This window comes from Procambarus clarkii, chromosome 35, assembly GCF_040958095.1.
Source record: "Procambarus clarkii isolate CNS0578487 chromosome 35, FALCON_Pclarkii_2.0, whole genome shotgun sequence".
Taxonomy (NCBI): domain Eukaryota; kingdom Metazoa; phylum Arthropoda; class Malacostraca; order Decapoda; family Cambaridae; genus Procambarus; species Procambarus clarkii.
Genome location: NC_091184.1, coordinates 2,334,146 through 2,344,420, shown reverse-complemented (window position 1 = coordinate 2,344,420; position 10,275 = coordinate 2,334,146). Strand labels below are relative to the sequence as shown.

The window sequence follows — 10,275 nt, the reverse complement described above, 5'->3', positions numbered from 1 at the left end:
GGTGCACAATGGGATGAATGGACATAACAAAGGGGACATTAATGGGGTATTAAAAGTAGCAACACAAGACAGAACTCGAAACAAAGTGTAAAAATTGGAAAAATTTAGATTTAGGAAAGAACTGCATGGGTAAATACACTGGGTTTGTACCTTAAGGTTCATGTATGCAATATTACAGAGTTCCAATTAACTCCCATGCATGCTGTTAATTTATGTTATGTTCATGTTTTTATGTTAAAATGTTTTTGTTGATTTGTTTGTATATTTTCATAAGTAAAGCATGCTTACCGTCTTATTCCAAGTTTTATGATAACTTTACAAGGTTTAAAACATAAAGTTCAATATATATTCTGGTTTTCACACAGGAATTATACGTTAATATAACATCATAATAACGTAATGATGTCGTGTAAATAACGTTATACTGACGTCATATAAATGTTATATTTAAGTTATAAGAACGTAAACTGGATAGCTTTACAGAAAGTAAACAAAAAAAACTAAATGTTGACTAAAAATTATTTATTCTTAAATATAAAGCATGAAAACATTATAATTCCATAGCATTTACTATTATTTTTAAATTTTTACATGAATCTAAAAAAACTGTGTCTCAAGAATATATGTTTTTAGTTATATCCTTTGGTTTTAAGAACGTCAGATATACGTAATTATAAAAATCTAATCTAAATCTATATCTAATCTATATGCTTAGATATATGCAAATGAGAGAGTAATAGAGCGAAACCTTTAAAATACTGAACAATTTAGAGGATATTGATTCATACAATTTCTTCAAAAGGTCAGATGTAACACGAACAAGGAGCAAAGGTTTTAAGCTCAACAAGCCACAGTGTAGGAGTGACAACAAATGCTTTTTAACCCATACGATTATGATCATGGCAATAAGGTTTCTAAAACAGTAGGCATTCTTCCAAAGTCAGACACTGTACTATGTTCCTCGCCCTAACCTAGTCACTCAGTATTATTCACTCATTTATCTATGTCTTGTCTATGTCTTAAAGGTTACAAGACGTACATTAGTCAATACAATTGGTGCTTAAAATGTTAAGGATCTCTTGTGAAACACGGGTATTAATAAAAAAATTTATTATGTAAAATAAATAAAAAAGGCCCAAGGGCCATGAAGTAACAAGAATGCAAGGCTGTCACAAGCTGGCATAAGTAGAGAAGACGGAAGATTCTTCATATTAAAAGACCCTGCTTCTCCAAGATGGCAGTCACACCCTGCTTGCCCTGGACAATCACCATATGGAGAAGGACTGTTTACTGTGAAGGGAAGTCCACAAATGCAATGCCAGCATAAGTCAGTCTTGAAGGGTAAACGATGATGGCACCCTCACAGTAACACAAAAGCCGAGCAAGCCCAGTGAGGAAGACTGTTGATGGGAAGGAGGAGAATCATTAGTCACAACAAAATCCACATAGAAACAAAGGAGAGAAAAAAAATAAAGTGGATGTCTTCTTTTTGTATAGACATAATAAATATTGCCATTTGGCTATGTATTTATATGATATATAATAGAATACAGCATAAAACAAAATAAGAGGGGTGATAGGAGAAGAAAAGATTAGTGTTCAGTGAGAATCCACAAGGTCTTCTCTGAATACTCTTTATTTTCTTCAAGGCTGTGGGTCCCTACAATTGCACCAGAGGTGGTACACACCCCTATTATTATTTAAACAGGTGAGTAAAAATAGGTGAGTACACACACGGTGTTAGCAAACTTAGCCTCCAAACACACACACACACATGGTATCAGCAAGCTTAGCCTCCAAACACACACACACATGGTATCAGCAAGCTTAGCCTCCAAATACACACATGGTATCAGCAAGCTTAGCCTCCAAATACACACATGGTATCAGCAAGCTTAGCCTCTAAACATACACACACAAATGGTATCAGCAAGCTTAGCCTCTAAACACACACACACAAATGGTATCAGCAAGCTTAGCCTCCAAACACACACACACACCGTATCAGCAAGCTTAGCCTCCAAACACACACACACACACACACACACACCGTATCAGCAAGCTTAGCCTCCAAACACACACACACACATGGTATCAGCAAGCTTAGCCTCCAAACACACACACACATGGTATCAGCAAGCTTAGCCTCCAAACACACACACACATGGTATCAGCAAGCTTAGCCTCCAAACACACACACACAGAAAATGGGGACATTGAAACAGTTGATAAACTTGATTTCAAGAGAGAGAGAGAGAGGTCACTATGGGGAACTTCAAATTTTTTTTAATAAGTAATTAGGCAGACTTGTTGCTAGACAGGGAAGTAAATTAAATGTATGCCAAATTTTGCAAAATATATAATGAAGGCACACAAACATTCATACCAAAACAGAGATGCAGGGCCAGAAAACAGGGTTGATTCAACAGAAATTGAGAGAGGGCCACAGACCAAAAGAGACAAAAATGGAATGAAAGACATTGAAAAACTACAAGCAGATGTCAACAAAGTTTTCGATTGGGCAGCAGAAAATAACATGATGTTTAACAGTGATAAATTTCAAGTATGGCAAAAATGAGGATCTGAAACATAATACAGGGTACAAAACACAATCGAATCTTCCCATAGTAGAAAAACAGCATGTCAAGGATTTGGGAATAATGATGTCCGACGATCTAATGTTTAGGGAGCATAACCAAGCAAATATTGCGTCAGCCAGAAAAATGATCGGATGGATTATGAGAACTTTCAAATCCAGGGATCCCATCACAATGGTTGTACTCTTCAAGTCACTTATGTTGTCCCGTCTCGAGTACTGCTCAGTATTCACTTCCCCCTTCAGAGCAGGAGAGATTGCTGAAATAGAGGGAATACAGAGAACATATACGGCACGCATAGACGAGATAAAACACCTAAATTATTGGGATCGTCTCAAAGCTCTCCAAATGTACTCTCTAGAAAGGAGACGAGAGAGATACCAAATAATATACACATGGAAGATACTGGAGGGCCAGGTCCCAAATCTACACAGTAAAATAACAACGTACTGGAGTGAACGATATGGAAAAAAATGCAAGATTGAACCAGTGAAGAGCAGAGGTGCCACAGGCACAATCAGAGAGCACTGTATAAACATCAGAGGTCCGCGGTTGTTCAACGTCCTCCCAGCGACTATAAGAAATATTGCCAGAACAACCGTGGACATCTTCAGGAGAAAACTGGGCTGTTTTCTAAGAGAAGTTCCGGATCAGCCGGGCTGTGGTGGGTATGTGGCCCTGCGGGCCGCTCCAAGCAACAGCCTGGTGGACCAAACTCTCACAAGTCGAGCCTGGCCTCGGGCCGGGCTTGGGGAGTAGAAGAGCAGAACCCCATCAAGCAGGTATCAACATAGAAAGAAGCCAAACCCCCAATCATACCAGCGATACAAAGATGCGAGAAACAACTATACAGCAGTAAGGGGAGAGGCAGAAAGAAATTTTTAAAAAGGGATAATGGATAAATGTAAAACAGAACTGGGCCTATTCTACAAATTCATAAACAACAAATTGCAGGTAAAGGATAATATCCAGAGGTTGAAAATAGGAAACAGATTCACAGAAAATGATAATGCAATGTGTGAAACATTAAACCAAAAGTTCCAAAGTGTGTTTATACAAAATGAAATCTTAAGAGAACCAGACACAATAAGAATTTCTGAGAACCTCATAGAGCGTATAGAGGTGTCTAGAGATGAAGTGGAAAATATGCTAAAGTAGCTAAGTAAGAACAAAGCAGTTGGTCCAGATGGAGTTTCACCATGGGTTCTGAGAGAATGTGCATCTGAGCTCAGCCTTTCACTTCACCTGATCTTTCAGGAATCCCTGTGTACAGGAGTCATAGCAAACATGTGGAAAAAGGCTAACATAGTTCCAATCTACAAAAATGGCAACAGGGAAGAACCCACCCCTCTCAGTTATAGACCTGAATCATTGACAAGTGTAACAGTGAAAAGATTGAAAAAAAAAATAATAAAAACTAAATGGGTAGAACACCTGGAGGGAAATTATATAATATCACACAGACAGTATTGTTTTCGATCTGGAAGATCCTGTGTATCGAATTTACTCAGTTTCTATGATTGAGCCACAGAGATTTTAAAGGAAAAAGGTAGTTGGGTCGACTGCATCTATCTAGACATAAAAAAGGCTTTCGACAGAGTTCCACATAAGAGGTTGTTCTGGAAACTAGAAAATTTTGGATGGGTGACAGGTAAGCTTCTAACATGGATGAAAAATTTTCTGACTGATAGAAAAATGAGGGCAGTAATCAGAGGCAATCGGACTGGAGAAGTGTCACAAGTGGAGTACCACATTACATGCACCAGAAATGTTCATTGTCTACATAAATGATCTACCAGTTGGAATACAGAATTATATAAACATGTTTGCTGATGATGCTACGATAATGGGATGGATAAGAAATTTAGATGATTGTCATGCCCTTCAAGAAAACCTGGACAAAATAAATATATGGAGCACCACTTGGCAAATGAAATTTAATGTGAATAAATGCCATGTTATGGAATGTGGAATAGAACATAGATCCCACACAACCTACAAATTATGTGAGAAATCTTTATATAATTCTGATAAAAGAAAGAGGTCTAGGGTTGATTCTAGATAGAAAACTATCACTTGAGGCCCACATAAAGAACGTTGTGTGAGGAGCCTATGCCACGCTTTCTAACTTCAGAATTTCGTTTAAATACATGGATGGCGAAATACTAAAGAAATTGTTCACGAGTTTTGTTCGGCAAAGGCTAGAATATGCAGCGGTTGTGTGGTGCCCATATCTTAAGAAGCACATCAACAAACTGGAAAAGGTGCAAAGACATGCTACTAAGTGGCTCCCAGAACTAAAGGGCAAGAGCTATGTGGAGAGGTCAGAGGCATTATATATGCCAAAACTAGAAGACAACAAAAAGAGGTGATAAAATCACTATGTACAAAATAGTAACAGGAATTGATAAAATCGATAGGAAAGATTTCCCGAGACCTGGAACTTCAAGAACAAAAGGTCATAGATTTAAACTAACTAAACAAAGATGCCAAAGAAATATAAAAAAATTTCCTTTCGCATACAGAGTGGTACACGGTTGGAACAAGTTAAGTGAGAAGGTGGTGGCGGCCAAGACCGTCAGTAGTTTCAAAGCATTATGTGACAAAGAGTGCTGGGTAGACGGGACACCACGAGCGTAGCTCTAATCCTGTAACTACACTTAGGTAACTCCATTTGGTGTCAGCAAGCTTACCGTCGAAACACACACAAACAGCCTGCCTATTATTCAAGGCCTTCTCTGAGTACTCTCTATTTTCTTCTCTGAGGCTATGGGTCCCTAATCTTGCACCAGAGGTGGTACAACTTTTAAGTTTTTAACTACTGCACTGAGCACCTGATTTTGGCAAAGACTTCTTAGTGCAATTGTCAAGGACATAGTTCTGGTATTTTTTTGTTTATAAATATTCAGGTATAGTTAATGTCAAAATGTTTCAAAACTCAACAATTTATATTTCAAAACAAAAAAAGTAATGAAAACATTACAAAACATTAAAATATAGCCTAATTAATTAATTAATAAAATAGCACAACTCTCAGAATGTCTAAAGGTGCTTTGAGCAATGAAGTAGTTAATTTTATATATATAATATTATATATATAATATATATTTACCTGTGACTACTGCTTAGCAAAAATTTGATCTCTGTGAAAATTGGTCTCGTCATTGCTAGGAGATATTTTAAGACCATGATTTGCTGTGGATGGCACTGTAGTCTTCAAGTCATCAATCTAAAAATAGAGGTAATCTTTTAAAATGTAAATTTTGTATAAAAAAAAGGAAAAATAAATTGCAAGAATAATATGAAGTTATTATACAATTTTTTTTTAATTATTTAAATATTTGTGAGACATTATTAAGAAATGTATGAAGTACAGATTCTCTAAGACCTGATATGTATCTGCTTATGTTCCACCACATTACATTCAGGGCTGAAGAGAAAACACAGCCAGTAAGGTAATGATCACTTAGGATGGACTGGGATGCTACATGTAGGTGGGGGCTAAGCTGCGTGAGGCTAGGATGCCCAGCCTGCCTTGTCTAGGCTGGGCTGGGCTAGGCAACACTAGGAAGGAGTCAACAAATCTCTGGAGTGCCTTACTTTTCCTGATATCCTTAAAAAAGCAAGAATGATGCCATTTTATAAAGGAGGCGAGACAGCAGACATAAACAATTAAAGAAAAATATCAAATCTACTTATACTTTCAAAAATATCAGATTTTTTTTTTTACAAACATCTCTTCCTACTTTGTAAAATTCAACATGAATACAAACACACACACACATCCCTAGGAAGCAGCCCATAGCAGCTGTCTAACTCCCAGGTACTTATTTACTGTTAGGTGAACCAGATATAGAGAATAACCACAAAATGCTATCTTTATAAGAACTATCTTGTAAAGCCACTAGTACACGCAGCATTTCAGGCAGGATATATAAAATATTATATATATATATATATATATATATATATATATATATATATATATATATATATATATATATATATATATATATATATATATATATATATATATATATATGAATACATACATACGGGACAAAGAGCCAGAGCTCAACCACCGCAAGCACAACTAGGTGAGTACACACACACACATTATATATATATATATATATATATGTCGTACCTAGTAGCCAGAACTCACTTCTCAGCCTACTATGCAAGGCCAAATTTGCCTAGTAAGCCAAGTTTTCATGAATTAATTGTTTTTCGACTACCTAACCTACCTAACCTAACCTAACCTAACTTTTTCGGCTACCTAACCAAACCTAACCTATAAAGATAGGTTAGGTTAGGTTAGGTAGGGTTGGTTAGGTTCGGTCATATATCTACGTTAATTTTAACTCCAATAAAAAAAAATTGACCTCATACATAATGAAATGGGTAGCTTTATCATTTCATAAGAAAAAAATTAGAAAAAATATATTAATTCAGGAAAACTTGGCTTATTAGGCAAATCGGGCCTTGAATAGTAGGCCAAAAAGTGAGTTCTGGCTACTAGGTACGACATATATATATATATATATATATATATATATATATATATATATATATATATGCGAACAAGCCTGAATGGTCCCCAGGACTATATGCGAATGAAAACTCACACCCCAGAAGTGACTCGAACCCATACTCCCAGAAGCAACGCAACTGGTAACTACAGGGCGCCTTAATCCGCTTGACCATCACGGCCGTCAAAAGGAAGTGATAGCCGAGGCTATTTGAGCCACTTCCCCGACGGCAACTCGGATGGTAATCTTGGGCATAGCATTTCACCAAATCACCTCATTCTTTGGGGCACACGTGAGGAACACAAATGCGAACAAGCCTGAATGGTCCCCAGGACTATATGCGAATGAAAACTCACACCCCAGAAGTGACTCGAACCCATACTCCCAGAAGCAACGCAACTGGTAACTACAGGGCGCCTTAATCCGCTTGACCATCACGGCCGTCAAAAGGAAGTGATAGCCGAGGCTATTTGAGCCACTTCCCCGACGGCAACTCGGATGGTAATCTTGGGCATAGCATTTCACCAAATCACCTCATTCTTTGGGGCACACGTGAGGAACACAAATGCGAACAAGCCTGAATGGTCCCCAGGACTATATGCGAATGAAAACTCACACCCCAGAAGTGACTCGAACCCATACTCCCAGAAGCAACGCAACTGGTAACTACAGGGCGCCTTAATCCGCTTGACCATCACGGCCGTCAAAAGGAAGTGATAGCCGAGGCTATTTGAGCCACTTCCCCGACGGCAACTCGGATGGTAATCTTGGGCATAGCATTTCACCAAATCACCTCATTCTTTGGGGCACACGTGAGGAACACAAATGCGAACAAGCCTGAATGGTCCCCAGGACTATATGCGAATGAAAACTCACACCCCAGAAGCACACCTCACGTGTGGCCCAAAGAATGAGGTGATTTGGTGAAATGCTATGCCCAAGATTACCATCCGAGTTGCCGTCGGGGAAGTGGCTCAAATAGCCTCAGCTATCACTTCCTTTTGACGGCCGTGATGGTCAAGCGGATTAAGGCGCCCTGTAGTTACCAGTTGCGTTGCTTCTGGGAGTATGGGTTCGAGTCACTTCTGGGGTGTGAGTTTTCATTCGCATATAGTCCTGGGGACCATTCAGGCTTGTTCGCATTTGTGTTCCTCACGTGTGCCCCAAAGAATGAGGTGATTTGGTGAAATGCTATGCCCAAGATTACCATCCGAGTTGCCGTCGGGGAAGTGGCTCAAATAGCCTCGGCTATCACTTCCTTTTGACGGCCGTGATGGTCAAGCGGATTAAGGCGCCCTGTAGTTACCAGTTGCGTTGCTTCTGGGAGTATGGGTTCGAGTCACTTCTGGGGTGTGAGTTTACATTCGCATATAGTCCTGGGGACCATTCAGGCTTGTTCGCATTTGTGTTCCTCACGTGTGCCCCAAAGAATGAGGTGATTTGGTGAAATGCTATGCCCAAGATTACCATCCGAGTTGCCGTCGGGGAAGTGGCTCAAATAGCCTCGGCTATCACTTCCTTTTGACGGCCGTGATGGTCAAGCGGATTAAGGCGCCCTGTAGTTACCAGTTGCGTTGCTTCTGGGAGTATGGGTTCGAGTCACTTCTGGGGTGTGAGTTTTCATTCGCATATAGTCCTGGGGACCATTCAGGCTTGTTCACATTTGTGTTCCTCACGTGTGCCCCAAAGAATGAGGTGATTTGGTGAAATGCTATGCCCAAGATTACCATCCGAGTTGCCGTCGGGGAAGTGGCTCAAATAGCCTCGGCTATCACTTCCTTTTGACGGCCGTGATGGTCAAGCGGATTAAGGCGCCCTGTAGTTACCAGTTGCGTTGCTTCTGGGAGTATGGGTTCGAGTCACTTCTGGGGTGTGAGTTTTCATTCATATATATATATATATATATATATATATATATGTATGGAACTCTCAACCCTATAAGTGGAGGGTTCCTACATACTCAACCAGAGGTGGTACCCTCTATATATTAATAAAAAGGCAAGGCTATGCTAAATCTTGGCAGGGATTGGCTTGGCTAAGCTGGTCAGGGCTTGGCTAGGGTAGGAAGGACTGGTCATGTTTGAAAGCCAGGCAGGGTTAGGCTAGGCAAGACTAGGTAAGGGTATACTGGGATAGGCTTGGCTACGGTAGGCTAGGAAGAGGTAAACTAGGATAAGCAAGGCTGTGCAAGCACTATGCACAGCTAGAATGAACTATGCTAAGATGGTTTAAGCTGGGCTAGGTTAGGATAAGCTGAGTCATGCAGGGCCCCGATTGACCAGTGGAGTCTAATAGTCTAACCTTCTAGCTAGTTTGCTGACCTAAGAATGTAAATGCCTAGCCCCTAACCTGAGATATATACAAGAGTTGTTACATTCTTGTACAGCCACTAGTACGAGTAGCGTTTCGAGCAGGTCCCTGGAATACGATCCCCGCCGCGAAGAATCGTTTTTTCATCCAAGTACACATTTTACTGTTGCGTTAAACAGAGGCTACAGTTAAGGAATTGCGCCCAGTAAATCCTCCCCGGCCAGGATACGAACCCATGACATAGCGCTCGCGGAACGCCAGGCGAGTGTCCTACCACTACACCACCTGCTGCAATATTATTATAAAATAAATATTACTTATTATAATCGTAAATACTAAATACCTGTTGTGTTGATTTAGGGGCGACGACGATCGTGGGATCGGATGCGAGCCACAGGTGGCCTACACCATGCTTTCTAAGGCGTCCATCTCATAACAAAAACAAATCCGTGCATTCATACACAAACAGAGATCCCGTGGTTATGCGAATATTTGCAGTTCTTTTACTTAAAATAATAACAACTAGATTAATAATAATTAACATAATTTTTACTCAAGATTCATAAAAATCATTAATACTATTTTAAAAAAAGATTTATAAGACATCTAAAAACAGATATACAGACTTCGTGTGATATTTATTTCAACATTATATATTAATAGAATGTTGTAACTATTATTTTTAAATATTAGGTAGTTTCCAGCTACGTATATCGAATATAAACGTTGCAAAAAGATTTTAGTCTGAATTAACACATTACACATTTATGGAGTAATTAACAACAAAACAATCTTTATTTTCATTGCAGAACATATATCAGAGCATACTAGTGACT

At 39.2% G+C, this 10,275-nt stretch overlaps 1 long non-coding RNA gene across 1 annotated transcript; it reads right to left on the bottom strand.

The window, feature by feature from the left end:
- Positions 1–1,093: 1,093 nt before the first annotated feature.
- LOC138371202 (uncharacterized) lies at positions 1,094–9,914 on the bottom strand. Its single transcript, XR_011230334.1, has 3 exons — positions 9,783–9,914; positions 5,710–5,826; positions 1,094–1,400 (listed from the first exon to the last, which is right to left on the bottom strand). It is a non-coding gene; the product is annotated as an uncharacterized lncRNA (long non-coding RNA).
- Positions 9,915–10,275: the final 361 nt, after the last annotated feature.